The sequence below is a fragment of the Chinchilla lanigera genome, unplaced genomic scaffold (genome assembly GCF_000276665.1).
Source record: "Chinchilla lanigera isolate Chin_1 unplaced genomic scaffold, ChiLan1.0 scaffold00086, whole genome shotgun sequence".
In the NCBI taxonomy this organism is placed as follows: Eukaryota; Metazoa; Chordata; class Mammalia; order Rodentia; family Chinchillidae; genus Chinchilla; species Chinchilla lanigera.
The window spans coordinates 1,939,923-1,954,475 of record NW_004955487.1 but is presented as its reverse complement, the minus strand read 5'-3'; the positions used below and the strand labels follow the sequence as shown (position 1 = coordinate 1,954,475).

Sequence of the window (14,553 nt, the reverse complement as noted above, 5' to 3'; positions counted from 1 at the left end):
CAAAAACGACAAAAAAGAAGGTTCTGGTTCTTGTTTGTTCGTGTTTGCCTTTTTCCTTCTGTGGAAGTTTAGGGTTCACTTTTGAGAATAACAGCCATAAACCAACAGCAGGAAACACACATTGAAAATGTATTTGTATTTCATTAAATTGTAGGCCAATCAAGAAAAACACTTAATTTTTTTTGTGATTTTGAGCCTTCCTATGCATGAGTGTTGTGTCTTTATCAATATTGATGTGTCTTATTCTTTTCTATTTAAGTTTTTGCCTTTACTGGATTCTTTTGTACAACTTGTAGAATTTGTTCCTAGTTATCTTTAGTTATCTTTGTTTTTTGGTACCTTTGGAAAATGTTGTATTACTAAAATGTACAAAATGCAATTGACTTTTTATATTGATCTTGCTTCTGGTTACTTAAGTCTTTAGTATTGTTAATATTTTTGTATACATATATAGATCCTATATAAAAAGTCATTATGAGTAAAGAAAAATTTATTCCTTTTCAGTTCTCACACTTTATCCTGTTGCCTGCTTACAATGGAGCCTATAGTAACACCGTGTTGAGTGGAAACGTTAGAAGATATTTTCTTGTGCCTCAGTTTCATAACGTGTACTCTAATTTACTTAAGACTATTTGCTGTCACTTTTTTCAAAATGTCCTTTTCTAGGCTAAGAAAATTCCCTTATGATTCTGTTTTGTGTTTTATGTTTTCATTGTCAATGCATGTTGACTTTCTTTTTTTTGAAACAGAGACTCACTATGTACCCCAGGATGGCCTTGAACTCACTATGTAGCCTAGGTTGGCCTTGAACTCATAGTAATCCTCCTGCCTCAGCCTCCCAAGTGCCGGGATTACAGGCATGTGCCACCACACCCACCTTTTTTTTAAGTAAGGTCTCACTGTATGGTTCAGGCTGGCTTTGAGTTCACTATGTAGCCCAGGCTGGCCTTGAATTGGTGGTGATGCTCCTGCCTCAGCCTCCAGAGTGCTAGGATTACTGGTGTTCACCACCATGCCCAGCCATCAGGTTGACTTTTATCAGAGGCTCATTTTCTGTATCATAGGGTGGTATTCCATTCCCAAGATTTCTTTCCTACTGTGTTTAGTACACTTATTGCTTATTTCAATGTCACATTCTCCTGCATACCTTGGAAAAACTAGCTTGTTTAAATACACACTTGCTGCACATCTGGATTCTATCTGGTCAGATTTTGTTTTGAATTTTTTGCTTCTTTACTCATGAGAGACTTTGACCTATATTCTTCTTTTCTTTAACTGCTTTTGTCTGATTTAAGAGACAAAATCAGTTTTTTTAAGAGACAAAATCTTTTTTTCTCTTGTTTTTTCCTCTCTTCCTCCTCCTCCTCTTCTTCATCTCCTCCCTCTCTCTCTCTCTCCCCCCTTCTTTGCCTCATCTGTCTCTTTTTCTTTTTTTTCCATATTTCTCAAATTCTGGGTATTGATCTGAATTTTTTTTTTTTTTTCTTTTTGAGACAGGGTCTCACTATGCAGTTCAGGCTGGCCTTGAGCTCACTTTGTAGCTCAGGCTGGTCTCAAACTCACAACAATCCTCCTGCCTCAGCCTCCCGAGTGCTGGAATTACAGGCATGCACCACCACGCCCGGCCTGAATTATGTTTTAATTTAAGAAAAAATGAAACAAAATTTCATCATCAAATAATAAGGGGATAGCAATAGTTATTATGCTTTTTCAAAGTAGTTACTCAGTACAAGACATAAACCAAAAAGAGGGTTACAAGTATTGCACAATTTCTTTTATATGAAAACACAATATACTTGCATATACAAATAAAGAGCAAAATAGGTAAGTGGGAAGTAGGGACAAGTTTAAATACTTCCCCGAATTACATATTCCATTATTTTAAAAAAATTTCAGTGTATGTGCTGTTTTGTGTCATTTATACTAACAGTTTATCCTAGTTCATTGGAAAGAAACTGTGTTTTTAATTGAATTACTTGCTACTGAAATTTTGGCAATGCTCAACTGAAAATGTGACCTAGTGGTTTCTTTGTGGGAAGATTTCTAACTATTGAATTGTTTTCAGGGAGTATACAGTTATGTACACTTTGGGTTTTTTTTTTAGTCAGTTTTCTTAATTATCTTTTCTGGAGTATAGTCCGAGTCCCTTACTTCCAGCTCCTGAGCATAGAAGGAGATAAACCTGGCAAAGTGTATGTCATTATTATTTTTTAAAGAAAATACTTTGGATCTTGTTTGCCTTCTCTTCATAGTTTATATTTCATTGCTCTTTTCACTGTTAGAAGTCTTGTGTTCTGTCTGCAGTTCCACTTCTACCGTTCTAAACTGGAGACAGCGCGGTAGAATGCAGAAGCTTCCTTTCTTATTGTAAGATTAAAGATTAAGAATTTCTCTCCAGTACTGCTTTAATACTCACAGGTTTTGTTAAATTATAATCTCGTTATTGTTCAGTTCTACATACTTTTTAATTTTCACATTGTCTTCCTTTTCTCATTGCTAAGACAGAAATACCCAATACTTACAAGTTAAGGGAGGAAAGGTTTATTGTAGCTCACAGCTTGTAGAGGTTTCAGTCCATAGTTGGCTGACTCCAAGGCAGAGGGGCATCGCAGAGCAGGCAGGCAGAAGGTGGCAAACAGCAAGCAACAAACTATAAGCAACCCTCTTTCTGTCTCTTAAATTTTATCCAAGCTACCCGCCCTTAGAGGGGGTAGCACTCACACCCTTAATCCTAGCATTGCACAATGAATCAATCGCAGCATCACATCCTTGATTGCAGCTTCACACACCCTAGATCCGGTCACCTCCGAAAACCCCTATGTATGACTGCAGGACGCTTTTCAGGAACATCTAGCCATGAGCCATCACACACATATTCATATACAATCATGAGTTATTCTTAAGTATTTTAAGGTTTTTCAAATGTGAAGAATCTTTGCATTATCAACATCACTCTTACCTGCACTGAGTTATGTATGTATCTCATACAGTCCTAGGTTTTTTTCCATCCTAGTACAATGTCAACTTTTATAAATACATTTTTTAAGAAATTGGGTGTGTCTTACATGTGTCTATCCATCAAAATCATTTTCAGTGCTTTTCCTATCCTATATTTTCACTGCGTTCACATTTCCTATGGTAAACAATGCGTAGCGAATTTCCTTACTGTGATTTTCCTTACTGTTAGATTTTTCCACTACTTGTTTTGTGTATTTTGAAGCTATTTCACGTATACAGATTTGGAATGATGGTAGCTTCATAATGAACTGCACATTTCCTTGCAACACACTAGCTGCTTTTTCTCTAGTTTTGCTTCTTCCGTTAAAACCTAGCATTTCATTGGGTGACATTTTCCTCCATCACTTTCCCATCACCTTTCCACTTCCAATCCCCACAGTTTCTTAAGACTTTGCATCTGTTTCTCCTTTTAAAATGCAATTTTAGCACTTCTTCCCTTTGGCTGTCAAGTGTAATCCATTTACTTCTGAGTTGTTTTGCTTTTGGTCTTTTTGAGACAGGGTCTCGCTGTGCAGTTCAGGCTGGCCTTGAGCTCACTTTGTAACCCCGGCTGGTCTTGAACTCACAATGACCCTCCTGCCTCAGCCTCCCTAGTGCTGGTATTACAGGTGTGTGCCACCACACCGGGCTTAACCATTTATTTCTTATGATTCTTAATATAGGTGAATCTTTTTCTGTAGTGATTTTGTACTGTTGCCTTCTCTCTTGGTCTGTTTTTTTTCCTCTTCAGGTGTTTTTTTTTTTTCTTAATATATCTTTATTCCATTTTTTTCTTTTACAGCTGGGAGGGTATGCATTTTATTTCTCTGCTGCTAGTCTAGTGCTTCCTGGGAAATTTTACTGTGTGTACATAATATTAAAAAAAATAATTCCTTTGTTCCCCCAAAACACAAAAGCCTTAAACTGATGTGGCTTACAAGGTAGAATGCTTGTTTATTCTTTAGTTCTGTTTGTTTTAACTAGGTGTTAGTTATCTCTCAGTACAAACTGTCCTCATTGCATGTAATTCATGGTAGTGCAAGAAGCGTGGATCTCTGTCTCTGGCTACCTGTACCTGAGGCTCCTTGGCTTAAAGCCTCTTTTGTTGCTTAGAGAACCAGGAGGGGGGCCCTTGGGGCCAGGAACTTTGTCAGGATCTTGTTGGTAGAGCGAGCAGCAAGATAGGCAGGTAGAGAAAGGATTTGTTGGCCCATTTGGAGGCGATGTGTTTGTAGTTCACTGTCACCTCTAGTTGAGCGCAGAGTTTCTTGCTACCTTTCATGCAAGCACAGAAGAAGCCCAGTAAGTGCTAAGTCAGTAATTTTTTTTTTTTTTTTTTTTTTTGGTTTTTCTCCGGTACCGGGAACCGAACTCACGACCTTGCGCTTGCCAGGCAGGCGCTTTGCCGCTGAGCTAAATCCCCAGCCCCCTAAGTCAGTAATTATCCCGTAAAGCTGAGGCAGAATGATCTCATGTTTGAATTCAGCCTGGGAAATTTAGTGATTTTAAAAGACCCTGTCTCAAAAAAATTCTTTTTAAAGGGGCTGAGGATGTAGCTTAGTGCAAAGGTCCTGGGTTAAATCCATAGTACTGCCAAAACAAAAATAAAATTAATAATGATCAAGTGGTATTGACTTCATTTCTTGGTTTTTGTGCTATTTTCACATTTTCTTTCTTTTTCAATTTTTAGCTTTTATTAGTCCACGTTTGCGGTGTGCAGTGATGACACTCATGGCGAGGAGTTGATCCATGGATCTCACACTTCTTAATTCTTTTCTCACCCCCACCCCTCCCTTCCCTCTCTCCATATCTAGGTCCCCTTTCAGTTGCAAGTAATCCATCCCCCTATGTACCGGCATCCCTAGAGAGCCCTGTGCCCTTCCTCCAAAAACATACTAGTATATTTTTAAAAATAGAAACCTCTTTATCCCATTTTTTTCCCCAGTGACTTGAAGTTCTGGGGCATGGCAGGACTTTATTACCAAGCACGCATAGCAAGTGTCTTTGGGATGCGGCCAGACCTCTTAGGGTGCGACAGAGGGCTGCTTGTCCGCTCGCCTCCAGGTAGGGTAACACCCAAGTGTCAGTGCAGAGCTGTGCAAACGTGAGGGAAATTGTGCAGATCAGAGCAGGGGCTTCCAGAGTTATGTGGGAGAGGTGCTGTAGTGATTCTTTCTTACAAGGAAATCTTCAGAAAGTCAATATCTTAAAACTAAGCAAAATCAAAATTCTTCCCAGGCTGAGTTGCGAATAACCCTGAAGACCTGTGACCCACACACACCAGGGCAAAGCCAGGGAACCCACAGGACCCCAAGAACACAGCAGAGGAGGAGTGGAAGCCATGGGAGTCTCGGGGTAGTCAGAGGCTGGACTGGGGTCCAGAGCTTAGAAACTCCATCCAAGTCCTCTCACAGCCTGTGTGGTTCATTTCTCCAGCCAGGTAGAGATGCTGCTTCATGAGACACCAATGAGGAGCTTCGATTATTTTCTGTAAAGTCAGCATCTTGAGCCTAATACGGTCATGCATGCCACTGATCCCAGCACTCTGGGAGGCTGAGGCAGGAGGATGGCAAATTGGAGCCAACCTGGGCAATTTAGTGACTTGATGAGACTGTCTCGAGGTAAAAAAGGGCTAGGGATGTCACTCAGTGTGAAGACCCTGGATTTGAAGTCAGTGTCTTGTCTGGATGTTTTGCTTCAATGGTTGCCCATTGGGCCTGTCTTCCGAAGTCTTCCGCCCTGAAGGCCCTCTGTGTCCCACCCTGGAGGGGACCCCCATTGTTCAGTAACCAACCCGTGTGTGTGTGTGGGACAGAGAGCTCTGCTTCGTCTGCTGTCTTCTGTGTGCTGGCTTCTGCGGGCCACTGCCTTGTTCGTCACCGAGGACTGGTTTCTTCTCAGGCACGCAGACCACATGCTATTTCTGGGCTGTAAATTTCCAAAGCTTCTTCGCCGTCCACCTCTCCAACCACACACTGGAACCCAAAAGTGTGTTTGCAGCTATAACCGGAACACTTAAATACCAGTTAAATTCAGAATAAGTGCAAAATCCGTACGGCTCCTGGCCTAAGAGAAGCTATAAAAATATGACATGGCTGTAAGCCCTCTGGGGCCTTCAAAAATAAGATGATACTTCCTGAGGTTTGTAGAGCTTATTTGGGGTTCCAGAATAGCCCTGGCCACATGTTCAGGACGTAGACTGAATCAGAGGATCACATCTCATGCGCAGGGTCCTGGTTCCTCCTGGAAAATTTCTTTCTTATTTCAAGTTTCCCCTAAGATAAGATGCATAGTAGTAGTTCTTTATATTCTGGTACACTTTATTTTTTTTGAAGTAGTAGAGATTGAACCCAAGCCCTCATGCTGACCTCCATGCTTAGTCCTTTTTTTTTTTTTTTTTTGTATTTTTTATGTCAAAACAAAGTCTTGCTAAATTGCTCTTGGCTGGTCTTGATCTTGGAATCCTCCTGCCTCAGCCTCCCAGAGTGCTGGGATTGCAGGTGTGAACTACCATGCTGCGTGTTCTGGTAAACTCCTTGAGAACAGGCCCCTTCTTTAGCATTCTCAGCATCTACTGCAGGGTCTGTTCCTGAAAGAATCATGAAAGAGCAAAGTCAGAAGTTGGAGGTCCCCAGAGTAGAGGGCCCTGCTGGTCCTTGCTCAGTGGTCCCACCTGTGTGCTGCTGATGTTTCTGTACCTTTTTTCTGCAGGTTATCACCTCCATCCCCATGGCAAGCCCTGGGAAATGGAGCAAACCTTACTGCCCAGAGTCCCAGGTTGCTGTGTTGAGGGTCTGAGGTTTGGAGGGGTCCCAAGGCTGCAGCAGGGTCACTTGCAGCTGGGTCTTGGGCCTGAGGGTGTCTTAGTTTCTTTCTGTCTCACATGGACCTCAGGTCTGTCTCAAGAAGCTCTGGTTTAGTCTGCAGAGCTCCATCACTTTCACCTAAGAACGAGGAGGAGGCACTCAGGGAAGGCAGCTCCGAGGTCCAGGGCTCTGCACACATCCTGGGGGCCTGGAAGCCTTCAGTACATAGCGAGGCTGAGCCACAAATACACTGAGTGCTGACACATTTAAAAAACATGTGACAGTGAAAGGCAAACTGACGTGAGTCCTCTTGAGAATCTTCCCCTCACTTTGAACACACTCGTCCCATCATCCTTGCCACTTTCTGCAGCAGCTCTTTCCTGAGGGTCTTTAGTTGTGCTGTCCTGGCTGCCTCCATGTCCTGAAGTGACTGCATACTTTTGTGGTCAGTTTAACTTTGGGGAAGAGCCAGAAGTCACATGGTGCCAGTTTGGGTGGCTGTGGTGGATGAGGACACAGCGTCATGTTTTTATGTCTGTCTTCCTGTTGCATGGTGCTTGGCAGTAGAAATTTCATTGCATTTTTGATCAAACCTGGTAGAGATACTCAGGAGAAAGGATTCCAGAGCTGCCCCAGAAAGTGGCAAGGAGGGTAGGATGAGTGGATGAGTGTGTTTGAAGTGAGGGGGAGGCTTGTGAAGGTGCTTCATGGCGGCATGTCTTTTACTGCAATGCATTAATTTAAACATTCATCGTATGCTTTGATCACACCTCATCCATGTGCTGTGGAGAATGTGCAGGACACTTTCAGATTCTTCTTCACCTGCATGGAACTTCTAGCTGGTGTCTGCCCCGGTGCTTGTGAGAATCCCCTTACGTGACACGCACCGAAGTGCATCCTACTGAAAATTCCATCCATGGCTCCCAGGACCCCAGGGCAAACTTTGCTCTCATTTTCTGACCCCAGGAAACTGTTCCAGGCGGAGCTGCAGCCTAGTTTCTTGTCAGCCCCCAGTGCATCCGGACTGGGGTGTAGGGGATGTCTGGCCCCCACAGCCAACCCTTGGTTTACAAGGCCTGACCTGTGCTAGGATGCCCGCTTCCCTGGACCGGATGTCTGCAGGCAGCTTGGCCTGAGAGGTGGTGTGGGGGAGAAGTGGTGTGCTTGCTTCCAGTGCAGCTCCCTGGCCTCCATTGTGTCTGAGCTGGGCCTGGCTCTGAGCTCGGGCAGCAGCCCCTGCGTTGGTAAGGAGGTTGACTGTGCTGGGGGTTAGCGAGCGCTCAGTGAATGTTTGTTGAATGAAAATCTACATTAAAAAATTCTCCTTTGCATTCCCTTATTAAATTTATAGCAGGATGTGATTGTATGCAGGACACACTGGTCCTCCCTGAAGTCTCCTCCAGCATGACTGGTCCTGGGCTCAAAATTGCAGTGCAGAGAGCACTATAGCATTGGCGAGGGAGTGGGCACCCTGCATTGTCCTTCGAATACCTCCAAGTGGTTCTGCACGCTTCCCCCTCAAGGTATGTTTGTAGGACAGGGCGGCACAGGTATCCCTCTGACCCTCAGGCCTGGGGTCCCTTCAGGTCTGGGCTCTTCTGTACCCTAGAGAACACCCCAAGGCACATTTTGAGAGCTACCTCTGGGCAAAGGATTTTATTTTTAAGGGGGAAAAAGTTCTTGTTTCCTCCCAGCGCTTTTCAGGTCTTGTAGCTGAATATTGGCTTCTGGGCCCTGGGTCCACAGTCTTCTGCACAAAGCTCTGTATCAGGCTCTCAGCTTCCCCTCTGCTGCAGTCCTGGGCAAGGACAGGCTGGAGTGGGGTCCAGAGGGAGCCGCAAGGAAGTGCATGGAGGGCTGGAGGGCTGCATCACCAGCCACCCTGGAAGGTGGGAGAGAAGCACACAGCAGTCTGCTGAGCTGCTGTCTGCTGCGGCTGTGACAGGCACGGGTGTCAGCCTGAAATGTGGACCGAGCTTACCAGGCTCCCTGGCCTGCTCTGGAACCTGGTCTGCAGGCTGCTGCTCTGGGCTGGGAAGGGCGCAAAGCAGAGAAAGAAGACTGGGGGGCACCTCCAGCTAAGGCGCTCGCTGCCGGGACAAACTGAAAGATAAGGACGCCCTTCACGCCTTCTGCCTTTCCCCTCTTTGATTCTTTCCTGGTTTGGGAGTAAAGGAAACAAAAGATGCTGTCTGTGAGCTCAGGCAGCCGACTACAGAGAACGCCCGAGCTGCAAGGGCTTCTCGATCCTTGGGTCCGCACACCTTGGAGGACGGATCTGGAGAGGAGACCCTGGGGTTACTCTGGAGAGCACCCCTTGCACCTCAGCCCTCTGCCTCCTGGCAGCCGCTCTCGTGAATGCTGCTGGTCACTTCGTGGAACTTTGTTGTGGCTCATTTTCTGGGCCAAACCACAGCCCCAGAGTCTACTACTATTCCAGGAAAGTCCCTGTGACCATAATTGATTTCCCTGAGAGCCCTCGATGGCTGCTCCTTCCCAGCTGGAGTTGCTGGTGCGGTGTGAACCATACAAGGTGTGGGCCTGGCCCATGTGCGTGGGGGTGCAGAGCTGGGAGCTGCGGGGACCTTTGTGTCCTCCTCCCCCTCCCCCTAGCCATCAGGGTCACTCTTTCTAGGACCCCAGCCCCACGACAGCAGAGGTGAGACCCCAGGATTCCAGACCCTTCGGGGGCTACAGCAACAGATACAGCCCAGCTGTTGACGGATGACTCTGGTTTTGGCAGCAGAACTTTTAAATTTTTTCCTCAAATCAGGTATCCTGAATGCATGAGCTGGGGTGGAGGACCTGGAACCCCACTTCTCTCCTTGATCTCCTTGCTGTCCCTGGGCTTTGTCCTGTTCCTACGTCTGCTGCCTGCTGCCTGCCTGCGGAGAGAGTGGTCAGTGCCTGAAGTGTGAGTAGGAGCTACACTGCCCTGCTGGTCTAGTGGATTTAACTCACCTGATTCCTAAGCATGGTGAACTCCCCTCCTGTTGTCTCTCTTGTATTATACAGGGCTAATTTAATCATACGCCCTTAAAGGATAACCCGCTCCGTTCAGCAACTTCTTAGAAGCACTTGCAATTGGGATGGGATGAGTTTATTTTAAATATTAGGGAGCTGCAAGTTTTTTGCTATTTTTAAAGAAAAGTTTAAGCCAGGTTTATGTTAAGAAAAGTGTAAGCCTGCTTGTTATCCAAACATGTGGAGAGGCTGAGGCAGGAGCATTGCTGCAAATTTGAAGCCAGCCTGGGTTACATAGTGAGTTCAAGGCCAGCTTGGACTAGATAGTGAGACACTGTCTCAACGCAATAAAAAAATTAAAACCCAGTACAGTAGTGCACACCTGACGTCTCAGCACTCTGCAAGACCAGGGCAGGAGGATTCCAAGTTCCAACCTAACCTTTGCAGCTTATTGACTTGACAAGACCCTGTCTCAGAATTTATTTTATTTTATTTTATTTTATTTTATTTTATTTTATTTTATTTTATTTTATTTTATTTTATTTTATTTTATTTCATTTTATTTTATTTTATTTTTGTCTTTTTGAGACAGGGTCTTGCCCTGCAGTTCAGGCTGGCCTTGAGCTCACTTTGTAGCCTAGGCTGGTCTCGAACTCACAGTGATTCTCGTGCCTCAGCCTCGTGAGTGCTGGGATTACAGGCGTGCGCCACCACACCTGGCTTCAGAAATTAAAATGAATGGATGATGAATGCATGGCTGGGGATATAGCTTAGTGTGAAGGGCCAGGTCAATCCTCAGCACTGAAAAGAGATAAAAGAAGTGAAGGCTTAAAAGCCCTTTTGCCCTTCAGTCTGCGTCATCTTTAATGAGGAGTCGTATTTGTGGAACTGTTATTTGCTGAGGATCCCTGTGTAGCAGGAGGCTGCTGTCTCCCAGGGCCATCTTTCTACTCCTACATCTCTGCATCTTCTCCTGGTTTCAACTCCAGTTCCGCCTTTCCAAATGCAAATGGTTGAGCCCTAAATGACCGCAAGAATATTGAGAAACTGCCACTTCCTGTACAGATCTATGAGGGAGGAAGGAGGAGAGGAACGGGTGTGGGCCAGTGTGTGTGTTTTGGGTGCTGTGTGATGTGGAGCTGGACGATGTAGAGATCAAGGTCAAGCTCAAGATCAGCGTCTGCGAGGCCCTTGGTGCTGTCCAGTGACTTCACTTTACCGACGGCCGGGCTCGTTGTCCCGCCCTGCCAACCCTCTTGTCTGTGCACTGTGTGCTGGGTTGCGGCTCAGAAGTGTTTGCTGTCTGGTCATAGTGGACCAAGCTGATGACCCACTGGAAGTACTGGCCACACAGAGGACCAGGGCTTGGAATCAGGTCTGAGCTGACCGTCAACAGCTCCACAATGTCCTCATTGGTCTGCAGCTCCAGGGAACACAGTGGTATCTCGGTGTCAGTCCCAGGAAGCCTTGGGATTCTCACAACTTGTACTTCTGGTGGGATGTCCAGGGTTGCTAGGAGACAGAGCTAGAGAAAGGAAGCAGAAATGTGGAGAGGTGGATGGAGATGGAAGACAGTTTGCAAGTGCAAACACAGGTACAGGCACTGCTGCTGGGACACAGGCGGGGTCCCTGAGTCCCTGGGCTCCCTGGGATGTACCTAGCATAGCACAAAGTGTATGTCTGACCTCATTGCTGTATTTCCCTTTCTCTGTGGCTCACAGTTTCCTGAGATCTTTCAGGACAGACCTCTGCTGTCCTGCAATCCCGGAGCTGATTTCCTGTAGAATGCCCCACTAGCCCCTAGAGTGTGTTTTAAGGCAGTGGGGTGATTATAAATCTAAGTGGAAACATAGGAGGAAAAAGTATGGTCACTTTGTTTTCTCACTCACTAAAGCCCTTCAATCTTCTTTTTTCCACTCACCCTTGGAGTGGGCCAGGGAAGATGCGATTGGGCCTCTGGAGAATGCAAGCTGTTATGGCTTATATCTAGATGTTTCCCCAAAGCTGTAAGTGCTCTTAGGTGGGGCTTTTCTGAGGTGGCTCAATCTAGGGTATGTGATACAGGGATTAAAAGTGTGTGATTATTAAATTGGTTTAGCATAGCTCTGGGTGTGGATAGTGGAGGCCCCACTCTGTTTGTGGTGGCAGCAACCACTGGGCTTGTAGCCAAAAAGGGAGAGAAGGAAGGTGGGCTTGCTGCTGCTGCCTCCTGGCTGCCCTGCCATGGGCTGTTTCTCCGCAGCCATGCCCCTCTGCCATGCCATGGAGCCAGTTGACTATGGACTGAACCTCTACAAACTGTGAGCTAAAATAAACCTTTCTGCCTTTAACTTGGGGTGTTTGGTATTTTGTCTCAACAACAAGAAAAATAACTAAGAATCTAACAGAGCCAAACTCTCTGAGGTTCCCAGAGCAACTTTTTTTTTTTTTGAAATAGGTCTCCCTACATAGTTCAGGCTGGCCTGGAACTCACTATGCAACCCAGGCCAGCTTGAATTTTGCAGCGATCCAACTACTTCAGCTTCCCCAGTGCTGGGATTACAGGTGTACACCACCGCATTTGGCTCAAATCAACTCTTAGAAGTGCATTCCTTGTTTATTGTCTGCACATTTGCTCTGGTGTTTAGAAGGAGCTTGCACTGTCCTTTGTTGGAGGACTTGGGTCCAAGCGAGCTGTGGACTTATCAGAGCAGCGATCACAGCTCCCTGACATGCAGACCAGTTGGGCCACATCTGAGGCTGCCAATGCAAAGTGATGGCCACAGCACAAACCCCAAGAGATGACTGCCATCTGGAATTGAAGGAGGAAGCAATTCTGAGTCAGAACTCCACAGAAAAGATGATTGGAGTGAGAAGGGACATTGGCTTGCTTTCTGCATGGATCAGGATTTGTCTCACCTCACTGATCCTCAGTTTCCTCCTCTGTGGAGGGAAGAGGCCATGCTGGGTCATTGGGAGGGACGTCCTCATCTCTAGTGTCCCTGGCAAACATGCGGCATGGAGGAATCTGGCTCCTTTTTCAGGACCACAGGCATATACAGTGTCCTGTGCTGTCCCTACTTCCCACTTAATAGGGTCTTGTTTACTTCTTTCAGCATAGAAGGAGGGAGGAGAAAGGAGAGAAGAAAGCGCTGGCCCGCACTTCATTTTCAGATTGGCAGCGAGTGAGGGTGCCACGTCACTGGTCAGAATAATGCCAGCTTAAATTGTATGTGTGAGTGCGTGCCTGCAGGCACGTGCGTGCTGGGCCAAAGCAAGCTTTTAAAATATCTGCTTTGGTGTTTGAAATAAAATTTGATCCTTTGGATGTCTCTTTTGGTTTGCAGATTTATTGTTTTGTCTTCTGACTCATTTTTGGGTGATTTCTTTTTGGTGTATCCTGTCATACGCAGACCATCAGGAAAGGAATAATAAGTGCTTTTGTTTCCTAAGTCTGGAGTTAAGTCAGTCACCGTTTTCCGATGGCTTTCTGTTGCATCACAGGGAGGTCTGTTGCTTCATAGATACTTGGTTTCAGTTCAGATTGTTTTCTGTTCTTGGCTATATGCGGCTGTTAGGATGATAAAGGTCAAGCGCAGCCCCAGTCTGACCCAAAAGACCAAAGAAGTTGCTGTGAGTAGCCCTTTTATTTTGCAGATGGAATTTCTCTAGAAGTGCATTTACTGTCTTAGCATGCAAACTGCTCTGGAGCAGAGCTTTATTAGGACCTGCTGTGCTCAGGTTGGTGGTACTGTGAGTAGAGCCTGGAAAATGCAAAGTATTTGCTATAGGTGCAGCCTTTGAGATTTTAATGCAGCTGGAGACAGGAGATCTGTGATGGGGACAGCTTCCACCGTTGTTTGGTTGTTTGATTCCTGGTCCTTTGTGTTGGTGTCGCCACCGTGATGGCTTAAGCTTGTTTCCACCTCAACATCAGGTCCTCCTGAGGACAGCAGCCCCCTTTCTCCTGCCCGGCTACCTGCTTCCTCCAGGTAGCAGGAGAGTCTGCACTGAGTCTCCTGAGGTGGTCTTCCTCCTCTTTCTCTGCCTGTCCTCCTGTGCCTTTCAACTCAGCCCGTCTCTCCAGCTCCTCCTTTACAAACTGCAAATGTTTGAGCCCTAAATGACCACAGCAGTATTAAGCAACTGCAGCATCCCATACTAATCTGTGAAGGCAGAAGTAGGTGAGGAGCAGGTGTGGGGCCAGGTGTGTTGGGTGATGTGGACCTGGTCTGCAGAGATCCGGGTAAAGAGCAGGCCCCTCTGTGAGGCCCTTGTGTGCTGCTCAGCGACCTGCACGTTTCCTGATTTCTTCAGCTGTATGCAGAGTAGTAGAAAAAACTGGTGGTTAAAACTGACAGTGTGAGTGAGGATAAGTACTGGCCAGAACATTTCTAGAATATTTTAAAATTGCAGTTACTTTTCACATGTTGGCGGTGTCCCGCACTTTCCGACTCAGAGGCAGAAACAAAACACCACTGCAGAAAGACCTAGGAGTCTTGTCTAAGCAGTATGCACCCCCAGAACCTGGGAAGGTTGCACCCTGAGGTTTGTTTTGCATGAAGGGTAAATTTCTGATGGAGAAACCCCAATTGCCAGAACATCCAAAGCTGTTGCTATATATAATAAAGTGTATTTTAAGGCAGAGGTTAATGGGCACTAAATTTCTTTCAGCGGCACCCTCCTGCCTGGGGTTTCTGAAGGCAGTAAATATTGGTGTGAGAAGATGTGCAGTGTTGAGGCTCTTTGGAGGTGGTCTGCTGCATCTCGGCCTTCTTGCACAGAATGATGTGGGGCAGAGTCCTAA

The 14,553-nt window shown here is 45.8% G+C and overlaps 1 protein-coding gene across 7 annotated transcripts in view; it reads left to right on the top strand.

Moving 5' to 3' along the window:
• Nucleotides 1-14,553, top strand: part of Rnf144a (ring finger protein 144A) — a 101,381-nt gene that overhangs the window by 31,084 nt on the left and 55,744 nt on the right. Inside the window, exons 2-3 of one of the 7 annotated variants that reach the window (XM_013504376.1) lie at nucleotides 8,158-8,326; nucleotides 9,577-9,717. The exons of 4 other annotated variants lie outside the window; for them this stretch is intronic. The gene's annotated coding sequence lies outside the window, so the exon portion shown is untranslated. Of the gene's footprint in view, nucleotides 1-8,157; nucleotides 8,327-9,576; nucleotides 9,718-13,303; nucleotides 13,380-14,553 lie in introns of those variants that run through there. 2 more of the 7 variants (XM_005404357.2, XM_005404361.2) reach the window with 2 other exon arrangements.